We start from the raw sequence: 13,407 nt of genomic DNA, 5'->3' as shown, positions 1-13,407 counted from the left end.
GCCACATCACAGCCATGACTGAGTCTGCGCTATACCACATCACAGCCACACCTCAGCCTGGTCCATGCTATGTCACAGCCACGTCAGAGTCTGCTCCACGCCATGCCACAGTCAGCCTTCTGAGACTCATTGCTCGAAGGCCTTCACGGCCCTTATCTCCAAGTTGAATTATCTACCACTGATATCTGTGCTTAAGTCCATGAAGACTCTTCACCACAAACTGTAAGTGCCCTTGCCAGCCACGGCCAATGAGCCGAAGCCCACGCCAGCCACGGCCAACGAGCCAACCCCCACACCTGCCACGGCCAAAGAGCCGACACCCACGCCGGCAACGAGCTGACGCCCACTCCTGTCTCGGCCAACGTGCCAATACCCACTCCTGCCAAGGCCAATGAGATGACGCCCATGCCTGCCATAGCCAACAAGCCGATGCCCACGCCTGCCACGGCTAACCAGCTGGAAGCCTCTTCCATCCCTGAGTCAGCATTGCAAGCCAGGTCCATCCCAGAACCTGCGTTGCCAGTCTCGTCTGTCCCAGAGCCTGAATTGCCTTCTTCGGCCTGTCTGGAGGAGGAGGAGAGGAAAGGCTTCCGTTTCCAAGTCTCTGCCCATGCTCATGACAACAGAGATCATCTTCGAGTCTCTGCCCATGTACAGGACCACAGAGTTTGTGTCCAAGTCTCAGCCCATATTCATGACCACAGAGGTCGTCTCTGAGCCTCTGCCCATGTACACTACCACGTAGGTCGTTTCCAACTCTCTGCCCATGTTCATGACCACAGAGGTCGTCTCTGAGTCTCTGCCCATGTAGACAACCAGAGAGGCCATCTCCGAGTCTCTGCCCATGTACATGACCATGGAGGTCGTTTCACTCTCTGCACATGTTCACAACCACAGAGGTCGTCTTCGAGTATCTTCCCATGTACACGACCATGGAGGTCATTTCCAAATCTCTGCCCATATACACGACCACAGAGTTCGTCTCCAATTCTCTGCCCTTGTACACAACCATGAAGGTTGTACCTGAGACTCTGTCTATGCCCACGACCACAGAGGTCATACCAACTCTGTCTATGCCCACGACCACAGAGGTCGTATCGAGTCTCTTTCTATGCCCATGACCACAGAGGTCACTCCCAAGACACTGTCTATGCTCACGACCACAGAGGTCTCTCCCGAGTCTCTGCTCATGTTCTCAACCACTGAGGTCATCTCCCAGTCATCCCTTGGCTCCGTCTTCCACGGATTCACCATTCAAACCTGCCACGGCTCCAGCTTCTACGGCTCCACACCTCAAGCCTCCAATGGCTCCGCCTTCCACGGCTCCGAGCCTTCCACGGCTTCACCTCTTCGAGCCTGCCATGGCTCTGCCTTCTATGTCTTAGCTCCTCAAGCCACTCATGGCTCCGCTTTCCACGGCCTTACCCCTCGAGCCTGCCACGGCTTCGCCCCTCAATCTTCCAACGGCTCCGCCTTCTGAGTCTTCCACAGCTTCAGTCTCTAGTCTGTGGCCGCCTCCCAGGCCTTCTGACCCTATCTCGACACAGTGGTTGCCACCCAGGCCACCTGATCTTGTTTCAGCCTGTTTTTGGGCCTTCAAATAGGCCTCCTGATCCAGTCCCTACCCTGAGGCGGTCTTCTGGGCCTTCTGGTATCCTTAGTCTCCCGGCCGTCCACCCCATCTGCTCTTGTCTCCCTGGTCTCATGGCTGTTCGCCTGATCTTCACTGGTCTCCTTGGTCTCCTGGCCATCTGTCTGATCTGCTCTGGTCCTCTCGGTCTCCGGCTCGATCTTGGCCCTGCCTCCCTGACCAGCCTTCCTTGGGCTTCAGGAGCCACCCATTAGAGGCCTCCTCCCGGACTACATTTACCATAATTCCCTGCCCTCATAGATGTTTACCCCTGTTATGTTTTCTTGTTTATTTCTTATTAAACTTCTTAGCTGCACCTAGATCCAGCTCTTGAGACTTCCTTCCAGATCGTTACAGTAATAGAATAAAACATATTGATATTTGATTATATTTTTTAATAATAATGTTAGTTTGTTTTTATAATACCGACCCCTGATGTAGAGAGAGTGTTTATTTATACAATAAATTACTAGGAAAGTAGAGATGATAAAATTATTTATAATTATGCTTCGCCTTTATCATGTTTTTCTAATGCCTGATAGAAAAGTATCAACCTTTGTAAAGCAATACTTCAGGCAGAACATTCTAGCAGTCACAAACTTCAGAAAATCATGTATCATGCATTAGAATGAGAACCCAAATATTGCTGGGCTTAAAAGATACAAGAACTAAAGCAATGTTGAACATTGTATCTCAAAAACAGGACAATGTGGCCCCCCATGTGCTACTTAAAGAAATAGTTCACTCAAAAATGAAAATTCTCTTAATTACACACCCTCATGTCATCTGTCTATGTCTTTATTTCTTCAGAACACAAATTATGATTTTTTGAAGAATATTACAGCTCTGTAGGCCCATACAATACAAGATAATGGACACTCCACAAAGCACATAAATGCAGCATAAAATAATCCATATAACTCCAGTGGTTAAATCCATGTCTTCAGAATTGATATGATATGTGTGGGTGAGAAAAAGATAAATATTTAAGTAAAGTTTTGCTAGAAATTCTTCACCCTGCCCAGTAGATGGCGATATGCATGAAGAATGTGGATTACCAAAAACAAAAAAAGAATGTGAAAGTTAAAGTGGAGATTGACTGAGCAGGGAGGAGAATTAATAGTAAAAAATATCTTAAATATTGATCTGTTTCTCACCCTTCAAAAAAAGTTTCAAAATGTTGTCACCCATTCACTTGCATCGTATGGACCAAAAGAGCTGATACATTCTTCTGAAAATCTTAATTTGTGTTCTGCTGAAAAAAGTTACACATCCGAGATGGTATCAGGGTGAGTAAATGATAAGATAATTTACATTTTTGTGTGAATAATTCCTTTGAAGCCTAATGTGGCCCCTATACCTATTGTGTGGGACATTACACACCAAGTGCCCTGCTTTTTAGTTGGGTTTCATTTTTTTTTTTTTTGCATTCCTTGCATTGTTTTGAACATGTTTTATGCACAACAATAACTCTCTCTGTTGGCATTAAGGGAAATTTAGACCCTAGAAATAAACTGATTTTAATGTAATTGTTTCATACATTATGATATTGGAGGCTGTGGCTCAGTCGGTAGAGCGGGTCGGCCACTAATTGAATGGTTGGTGGTTTGAATCCCGGCCCACACGACTCCACATGCAGAAGTGTCCTTGGGCAAGACACTGAACCCCAAAATGCCCCCAATGGCAGGCTAGCACCTTACATAGCAGCTCTGCTGCCATTGGTGTATGAATGTGCGTGTGTATAGGTGAATGAGACGCAGTGTAAAGCACTTTGAATACAGTTAAGGCTTAAAAAGGCGCTATATAAGTGCAGACCATTTACCATATTGAAAATAACTTTTTCATCTTTTCATTTCTGTAATCATGTCGCACTTTTATAAAAGCAATTTCCATCAGATTCATGTAGTGTTTACAGTATCATAGATAAGTGATGTATTTTAAAAGCTGTCAATCACAAACACCTATAAAATATCTTTATTTTTTATTCTTTCTGGCAAACAGCCATAAAAGGGAATGTAAATTACAGTGCAACATTTTTTAAATTGCAGCATATAGTTTTATTATAAAGGGGCATAGCTTTCGCAACTCGGTACTCAATACACACTACTCATGAGTACTTTTAAGTTAGCTACTCTTTTACTCTTACTTACAGTCAGGTCCATAAATATTGGGACATCGACACAATTCTAATCTTTTTGGCTCTATTTACATCCAAATCAGGTGAACGGTGTAGGAATTACAACAGTTTGTATATGTGCCTCCCACTTTTTAAGGGACCAAAAGTAATGGGACAGATTAACAATCATAAATCAAACTTTCACTTTTTAATACTTGGTTGCAAATCCTTTGCAGTCAATTACAGCCTGAAGTCTGGAATGCATAGACATCACCAGACGCTGGGTTTCATCCCTGGTGATGCTCTGCCAGGCCTCTACTGCAACTGTCTTCAGTTCCTGCTTGTTCTTGGGGCATTTTCCCTTCAGTTTTGTCTTCAGCAAGTGAAATGCATGCTCAATCGGATTCAGGTCAGGTGATTGACTTGGCCATTAAATAACATTCCACTTCTTTCCCTTAAAAAACTCTTTGGTTGCTTTCGCAGTATGCTTCAGGTCATTGTCTATCTGTACTGTGAAGCGCCGTCCAATGAGTTCTGAAGCATTTGGCTGAATATGAGCAGATAGTATTGCCCGAAACACTTCAAAATTCATCCTGCTGCTTTTGTCAGCAGTCACATCATCAATAAATACAAGAGAACCAGTTCCACTGGCAGCCATACATGCCCACGCCATGACACTATCACCACCATGCTTCACTGATGAGGTGGTATGCTTTGGATCATGAGCAGTTCCTTTCCTTCTCCATACTCTTCTCTTCCCATCACTCTGGTACAAGTTGATCTTTGTCTCATCTGTCCATAGGATGTTGTTCCAGAACTGTGAAGGCTTTTTTAGATGTTGTTTGGCAAACTCTAATCTGGCCTTCCTGTTTTTGAGGCTCACCAATGGTTTACATCTTGTGGTGAACCCTCTGTATTCACTCTGGTGAAGTCTTCTCTTGATTGTTGACTTTGACACACATACACCTACCTCCTGGAGAGTGTTCTTGATCTGGCCAACTGTTGTGAAGGGTGTTTTCTTCACCAGGGAAAGAATTCTTCGGTCATCCACCACAGTTGTTTTCAGTGGTCTTCCGCGTCTTTTGGTGTTGCTGAGCTCACCGGTGCGTTCTTTCTTTTTAAGAATGTTCCAAACAGTTGACTTGGCCACACCTAATGTTTTTGCTATCCCTCTGATGGGTTTGTTTTGATTTTTCAGCCTAATGATGGCTTGCTTCACTGATAGTGACAGCTCTTTGGATCTCATATTGAGAGTTGACAGCAACAGATTCCAAATGCAAATAGCACACTTGAAATGAACTCTGGACCTTTTATCTGCTCCTTGTAAATGGGATAATGAGGGAATAACACACACCTGGCCATGGAACAGCTGAGCAGCCAATTGTCCCATTACTTTTGGTCCCTTAAAAAGTGGGAGGCACATATACAAACTGTTGTAATTCCTACACCGTTCACCTGATTTGTAAATACCCTCAAATTAAAGCTGAAAGTCTGCAGTTAAAGCACATTTTGTTCGTTTAATTTCAAATCCATTGTGGTGGTGTATAGAGCCAAAAAGATTAGAATTGTGTCGATGTCCCAATATTTATGGACCTGACTGTAGTTTTAAGGACAGGTACTTTTACTCTACTCATACTACATTTAAGATATAACAGTACTTTAACTTGAGTATTATTTTTTCAGTACTTTTTCCATGCCTGGTTGTGTGTGAAAATCCCAGGAGATGTTGTTTTTTTAAGGGGTGAAAATGTTCATTATCTTTTTTTTTTTTTTTACTTTATGGTGTGTGCTTATATAGAAATTGACTTGACCCTGAACCTACCCTTAGAAGTATTAATTGAAGAAATTTTTGACAGGTAGCCCTGGTCTCAAAATTGAAACTCAAAATATTTAATTGATTTTTGAGAAGGTTTCATGATGAATGATCTTGCTCACGATGAGCCCTTTTATGCATAAAAAAACAATTAGTGTGAATTCAGATGGAAAATTAAGGATTATGATGCTGGTCGTCTCATGCTGAGGTAAGGTTCATTATTAGAAATAAAAAGACTTTCAGAAAAGTCCTAACTTTGCTACTTAAGAGTTGTGATATTGCTGAATTGATAAAAAAAACTAAAAACATCATGCAACAACTTCCGTCAATTCAAGCATTAAACTTTCCCTATAGCTTTATGGGCAGAAAATGATGAGTCATTATGAACCATGGGCCTCATTTATGAAACACGAACAGAACGAATTTGTTTAAATCGTTCGTAAAGACTTTCTTACATACATTTTCTGATTTTTTTGTATTTTCAAAATATTAGTTGATACGAACAAAATTTACACCTGCTCCTGACCACATGTAAATCGTAAGACATCTGAACATGTTGGGTTCTTTCAGGCAAACTGTCATGATTACATTTTGGTAGAACTTAAATTAAAAAAGTAATGAAAAAAATAACTAATAATTAAATTAGTGAAATTAACCTTAAAAAAAATAACAACTTTTATTTAGAAAAGTTTCTTTGCTGCTTGCATTTATTTTTTCTAAGTAGGCTATAGTTTTAGAGAGAAAAAGCCTGCACACTAGTTTAGCTTGCAAATCTGTAGTATCTTACAGCGTTTTGGTCAAAGGCCTTCTGCAGGCATTCAATCAATTTCTTTAAAGATTTTTCCTGTTGCAAGAGAAATAGCACTGTTACCATCATGATATACCCGAGAAGTTTTGCCAATGACGCTGGTGATGCGCTCAACTGAACCAGAGAAGATTAATGGTGGTGGACATTCTCCTGCTGGCGTGAACTGAAATTGTTTTTACACTAAAGCTTAATTTCAAACCATTTTTATTGACGTCTTGGACTGTTTAAGTGACAAAACAACCTCCAGAAAAAGCATGCAATGACTGTAAGTTCCTCAATTTTCTTTTAAACATGTGAGGGTTTGATAAATCAATATTTTATGATGTGCATGCATTTAAAAAAAAAAAAAAAACTTTTATTACTGTTCGCATAGATGTTAAAATCTTTCTATTCTAATTTACTAGCAAGTCTGAAGCTTTCCTTATATGGCATTTCTGTGGGCGTGGATTATGATAATTGTGAATGAACATGCACATACCCCCTGTTTAAGAATGTTTGGAATTCACTAACACACACAAGTTTTACTAACAAATCTGTTGAGTACGAAGTGTTTGTGAATCTGGCAGAAAGTTTTCGGGAAGGCCAATTTTATGTGCAAATTACTCCAAATGTACTCATATATTTACGAAAGTTTCCTGAATGAGGCCCCAAGAGTCCCCAAGAGCTACAAACGATTCACAGCCCCAGTGCTGCTAATTAGAGACAGGATGATCATTGGGACCTACTTAAAGCGATGATGAAGGAACAGACGATTCACAGTGTGCTCACCTTTACCACAACTAGATAATATTCATTTTCCAGCTGAATTCTGGAAAATTCAAACACTATGGTGGTGGCATAGTGGGCTAATGCACACAACTGTTAATCAGAAGGTCGTTGGTTCGATCCACCACCATTGTGTCCTTGAGCAAGGCACTTAACTCCAGGTTGCTCCGGGGGGATTGTCCCTGTAATAAGTGCTCTGTAAGTTGCTTTGGATAAAAGCGTCTGCCAAATGCGTAAATGTAAATGTAATTCACTCCCATTGATTTTGCATTATTTCAAATTGCCAAACTAAGAAAGTATTTTTTGAACATCATAGAAAATGGATTGTAATTACATTGTTTTGCACCAGGAATAAACACAGGGCTTCATAATATATGTGAAATTTCAAGGATTAGCGAATGACCCTAGGTTATTAGAACATAGCATGTTGTATGTTGCTTGTAATAATCAATTGCTGTGTTAGTGTTTTGTTGCACAACAAAACTAAATATTCAGTGCACTTTCAGGCTGCAGCCATCAGTCACTAGATTGGCGTTAAAATTGGAAAACTGGCCTGATCTGCCAATAATAAGTTCATGCTTGATTCACAGCAAAACAAAGCTCTTTTGACGGAACCTTGGGGCTTGATGTAGGTTAAGACCCAAGTGGAAATGCACATAGATTTTGGAGTGAATGCAAGGAACGACGTTATTGACTTGTTGCCTGAACTTCAGTCCATTCAATTTCACAAATGAAGGTTCAAACTATTCATACAATCAATTGATGTTGTGTTCTTACGTTTCAAATAATATTCATGCCTCTTATGACATTGCCTGAAAGGGAAAGGCTTTTTGAGGCAAGCTGGTAGCAGTCTATGCAAATTATTGCAGCATTGTCTACTGTAGTGCGCTCTTTATAGTCTCCCAGAGCTGGGTAAAAACACAGCAGAAAGGCAGAATATTCATGAGAGCTACACGGGACAGTCAATGGAACAGCAATACTCAGAGGACTTGCCTGGCAGTCTGGCTATACTTTGTGCAAGTCAAAAGAAAGTCATAACTGCTTGACATGCCATTCACGCACCACCTCAACTCAGGTTTGCTCTCTTAGCTCCATAAAAGCTTTTCTCATCTGCCATTTTCAATATCATGCCCCGAGGCAGACCTGATACTGTGAAATGTGCTGTGAAAGAGATGGGAGAATCCCCTCTACTGCTTTATTCAATACAGTAGCCTCTTTAGATGTCTAAACTGAAGTGAGGCAATTTGGAGAGAATGAATTCTGACAAACATGCAATTGAATGACCATAAATCTGTGGCAAGGATATTAGTCCTGGCATTTTCTTTTAATCTATTTGTCAGTCATGTGAGGACTCGTTTTAATGAACTGCTATCATGGCAGAAAGATTGCTGACAGGTTCGATCTCGTTTTCTCCCCTCATCAGCAAAAGAGACATGCCCAAATTTCCGTAGTCATACTGATGACCAGGTATGCTTTGGCTTTTTACTGAGTGTTCTATGCACCTTATTTTATGGCCCCATGTATATTGATATGGTGATGTACAATTGATACGTTGAACTCATTAGGAGGTATCAGTGTCTTGCATCAACCTCCTGTGAGGGCATTGAAAACTCTCAATAGAGTGTTTAATGAATATTAAACTGTATATTTGGTTTCATAAAAATGCAATCAGAGTGTCATCGAAGAAAATCTTATACTTACTGGTGTAGGTGTAGTGAAAATAAATCACGCATTTAATGATGTGTGCATTTCAAAGAAAATGCCATCAAACACTTTTGGGGCAAAGTTTGAGGAATATTCATTCTGTTAAATGCAGTCAAAGTGACACTTTGAACTAGTTCCACATAGTCTTCTTTTTTGTGTCATTAAATACTGTATTTGAGACCAATAAATTCTATTGAAAGTGAAAGGGTATTTATATCCATTTCAGCCAGTTACTGTATTTTGCTGTTTAGATGCTTTTTTTTTTTTTTTTAGGTATGGTTAGTTTAGTTACAGATCTACTACTACGAGGCTGAAATATTAACCATGGATTAAAAATATGTGCTAAAATTTTACCTCATATTTCACCTCTTTACTGTAAGAAGACGATCATATTTGGATAACAATCATTCAAATAAAGTATACAATGAATGAATTGTAAGATAGCCTCAATCAGTTCTATATTGAACACTCTTTCAGTATTTCCTAAAGCGAAGACTGTTCTGATGTGACACATATAGCAATGAGTTTGCATGAGAATTTGTAAGTATTCTTACGTAAGGTTTGGTTCTAGCAAACGTTCATTATCTTACGTTTGCATAGACACCGAAACATACAATATTGATGTAGTGACAGCATCTAAACATCATAATTTTACATATTAACACTTTTAGAAACATTCAAATGCTTAAATGAATCTTTTAATTACATTTAATTTACACTCACCTAAAGGATTATTAGGAACACTTCTTGTTCAATTTCTCATTAATGCAATTATCTAATCAACCAATCACATGGCAGTTGCTTCAATGCATTTAGGGGTGTGGTCCTGGTCAAGACAATCTCCTGAACTCCAAACTGAATGTCAGAATGGGAAAGAAAGGTGATTTAAGCAATTTTGAGCGTGGCATGGTTGTTGGTGCCAGACGGGCCGGTCTGAGTATTTCACAATCTGCTCAGTTACTGGGATTTTCACGCACAACCATTTCTAGGGTTTACAAAGAATGGTGTGAAAAGGGAAAAACATCCAGTATGCGGCAGTCCTGTGGGCGAAAATGCCTTGTTGATGCTAGAGGTCAGAGGAGAATGGGCCGACTGATTCAAGCTGATAGAAGAGCAACTTTGCCTGAAATAACCACTCGTTACAACCGAGGTATGCAGCAACCTTGTGAAGCCACAACACGCACAACCTTGAGGCGGATGGGCTACAACAGCAGAAGACCCCACCGGGGACCACTCATCTCCACTACAAATAGGAAAAAGAGTCGACAATTTGCAAGAGCTCACCAAAATTTGACAGTTGAAGACTGGAAAAATGTTGCCTGGTCTGATGAGTCTCGATTTCCTTTGAGACATTCAGATGGTAGAGTCAGAATTTGGCGTAAACAAAATGAGAACATGGATCCATCATGCCTTGTTACCACTGTGCAAGCTGGTGGTGGTGGTGTAATGGTGTGGGGGATGTTTTCTTGGCACACTTTAGGCCCCTTAGTGCCAATTGGGCATCGTTTAAATGCCACGGCCTACCTGAGCATTGTTTCTGACCATGTCCATCCCTTTATGGCCACCATGTACCCATCCTCTGATGGCTACTTCCAGCATGATAATGCACCACGTCACAAAGCTCGAATCATTTCAAATTGGTTTCTTGAACATGACAATGAGTTCACTGTACTAAAATGGCCCCCACAGTCACCAGATCTCAACCCAATAGAGCATCTTTGGGATGTGGTGGAACGGGAGCTTCGTGCCCTGGATGTGCATCCCACAAATCTCCATCAACTGCAAGATGCTATCCTATCAATATGGGCCAACATTTCTAAAGAATGCTTTCAGCACCTTGTTGAATCAATGCCACGTAGAATTAAGGCAGTTCTGAAGGCGAAAGGGGGTCAAACACAGTATTAGTATGGTGTTCCTAATAATCCTTTAGGTGAGTGTATAATCAATGAGGTTAGTTAAATACCATCACATTTATTTAATGCAGTTCACGTTATAATATGACATTTTTAATGGTTTCATTCAGTTCTGTGTGATTTCAGCAGCCCTATAGAATGTTTTGAAGGATTACATTACTTTAACCAAGATTAAACTTTAAAATGTTAAAATGAATAAAAACTCTGTAATCGTTTAATCAATTATTAAGCATTTAATTCTATTTTTGTTTGCCATGGGACACAAAAGGAGTTTTCAGAATAGGACTAAAAACTAAATAAACCACAAATGCGCCATAAAACAATAATAAATGAATCCATAGATTTGTTAGCTATAATCCAAATCTTCAGATTGCTTTCTTTGAAGAACAGACTCAAATTCAAGCATTTTATTCAACAATATCTGTCTTTATCTGCTGCTGCATCGTCACACCCGCTCAACATACATTGGTTCCGTTTTCAAAGTTAAAAAATTGCCACCTCAAGAGCTGTGTCTGAAACCGTCCACTTGTTCACTCATTCACTTGTTAGGGGTATAACAGTTTTGACCCGGACCAGATATGGAGAAAGAAGACCAGGAGTCGAGAAGTTCAATTAAAGAATCAAAAATTTACTGAAGTATAGTCTGCAGTGAAATTGGTAGAGCCAGCGGCAAAGTCTCACGAGGAGATCGAAAGCCAACTTACATCATCTTACATCAATTATACCATTTGCAAAGACGTACATTCCATTATTTTACTCCTGATTGGCTAAAAGACCATAAAGTCACAACATATAGACAGCTATGCGGCCTATCAACATTAATCAGCGCACTTGTCGTCCGAGCCCGAGATTTACATCTGAAGTGACCTCGCAGATGGTCGCGGGGTGTCTTCCAGTCGGCCTGGTGTGCATCCCTGGGTTCAAAACCTGGGTAGAAGGTCAAACGCACACACAAAACACTGACGAACGACAGTTCTTCTCTGGGCACAAGAGAGCCAGAGCACAACGTTATCAGGCCATTTAAACCAAAACAGAGAGATAAAATATTCACTCCTCGGGCAGAGGAGAGGGGTAGAAATAACATACATTTCTTCCCTAAAGAAATAATAAGAGAAAATCACACTTCTACTATTCAGGTATTATTACATAGGACTTTAAACCATATAATTAGTCATGGAAAGGTAACAATCAAACACAGAATACATCTGGAACCTATGTTAAACGCATTCTCCCTGCCCCCTCCCCTGAGATGCTGGAGAGCATCACAGATAAGCTTATCCCCAAAAGACCTTCAGCCTACGTGCAGGACAGAGAGAAAGACTCTGGAATGTTCCTAAAAGAGACTAGTTAGCATTCAACACACATATGATTCAAAGTATATTTCAGTTATGCATAAGAAAATAGAATTGATTATGTGATCATGCATATAGTTAATTCATCACTTTATTAAAGAAGTTAAGCAACAGAGTACAGATAGATATTGATATAAAAGGATATATATATAGATATGTATTGATATATCTGAAGAGACAAGGGATTTTGACCCTCACCCTTCAGTCCCCCGTTTTAGACCAATGTGGGGTCCAATACCGCCACGTCTGGTCTACCAAGTGAGGTCACTACGGAAGGTGGAGTGGTAACGCATGCTTCCCTGACGGGTCACACTTGTCTCTTCAGCCTCATTGTGGACATGCTGGATACTAAAATTCCCAGTCCCCACGCGAAGGCTCTCCCACCTTCCACTCACAACAGGGCATGGATGTTATCCTTCTTAAGTTTCTCTTTCAAGCGTGTACGCCAGTTTTCTCAGTCGGTTCTCCTCCTCGGAAGGGTTCAAGTTACTGCAAGCAGACCTGCATACATAAGAAAAACAGAAACGAACACACACCCACACACACAGACAGAGGACACCCACTCCCAAAAGAGCTCCAAAAGCATATAACACATATTTAACAGCTCCCATGACCAAATCCTCTGGCGCAGCCACAAACTCCTCCCAAGCTTCCTCCACATATTCCTCCACTGTTTCCGTCATGTCAGTAAATATTGCTCCTACCGAAAAAGCCAAAACCAATGCTACTGCTATAGCAGACGGAGGTTCCGAATCAGTATACCATGGAGTGCCCTTAGATTTAAGCCATACAGAATTCAAATACTCATAACCTGCAAATGGATCATTAGTTTTTATCTGTTCCAGAAATGCAGTGATAAATTTCTGCCGAGCTGTTTAGCCTTCAACCGAGGAAAATATTCAGTCTTCTGCTTCAACTCTGCAACACAAAGAGACAGCTCTGCTTCGTTAGCTTTCTTACTCTTATCAACTGGACGCCATGCAGGACCCATGGGGTGTGTCAACCGGTGTTTAGCACAGTCCTCTGATGGAGTCTTAGACTCTAGATCTCTGATTTCCTGTACTGAAGGAATTGGATTCAGAAATTGTCTAAATTGTTTTGCCCTGTCAAACCACTCATCTCCAATAGCTACATCGGACAACTGAGGCCACATCCTCACCTGAAATGATTTATAATTGTCCCACAACAGCTCCTCATACTTTAAAGGTACCAGACTAGTCTTTGCTCGAGTGTACATCATTTCAATATTCAGTTTAAACACTTGCAAGTGCATCCATGCTGTCACATTATAAGCCATCGATGTAGG

The sequence above is a fragment of the Xyrauchen texanus genome, chromosome 29 (assembly GCF_025860055.1).
Source record: "Xyrauchen texanus isolate HMW12.3.18 chromosome 29, RBS_HiC_50CHRs, whole genome shotgun sequence".
Taxonomy (NCBI): domain Eukaryota; kingdom Metazoa; phylum Chordata; class Actinopteri; order Cypriniformes; family Catostomidae; genus Xyrauchen; species Xyrauchen texanus.
The sequence above is the reverse complement of the archived record's forward strand: the minus strand, read 5'-3'. Positions refer to the sequence as shown.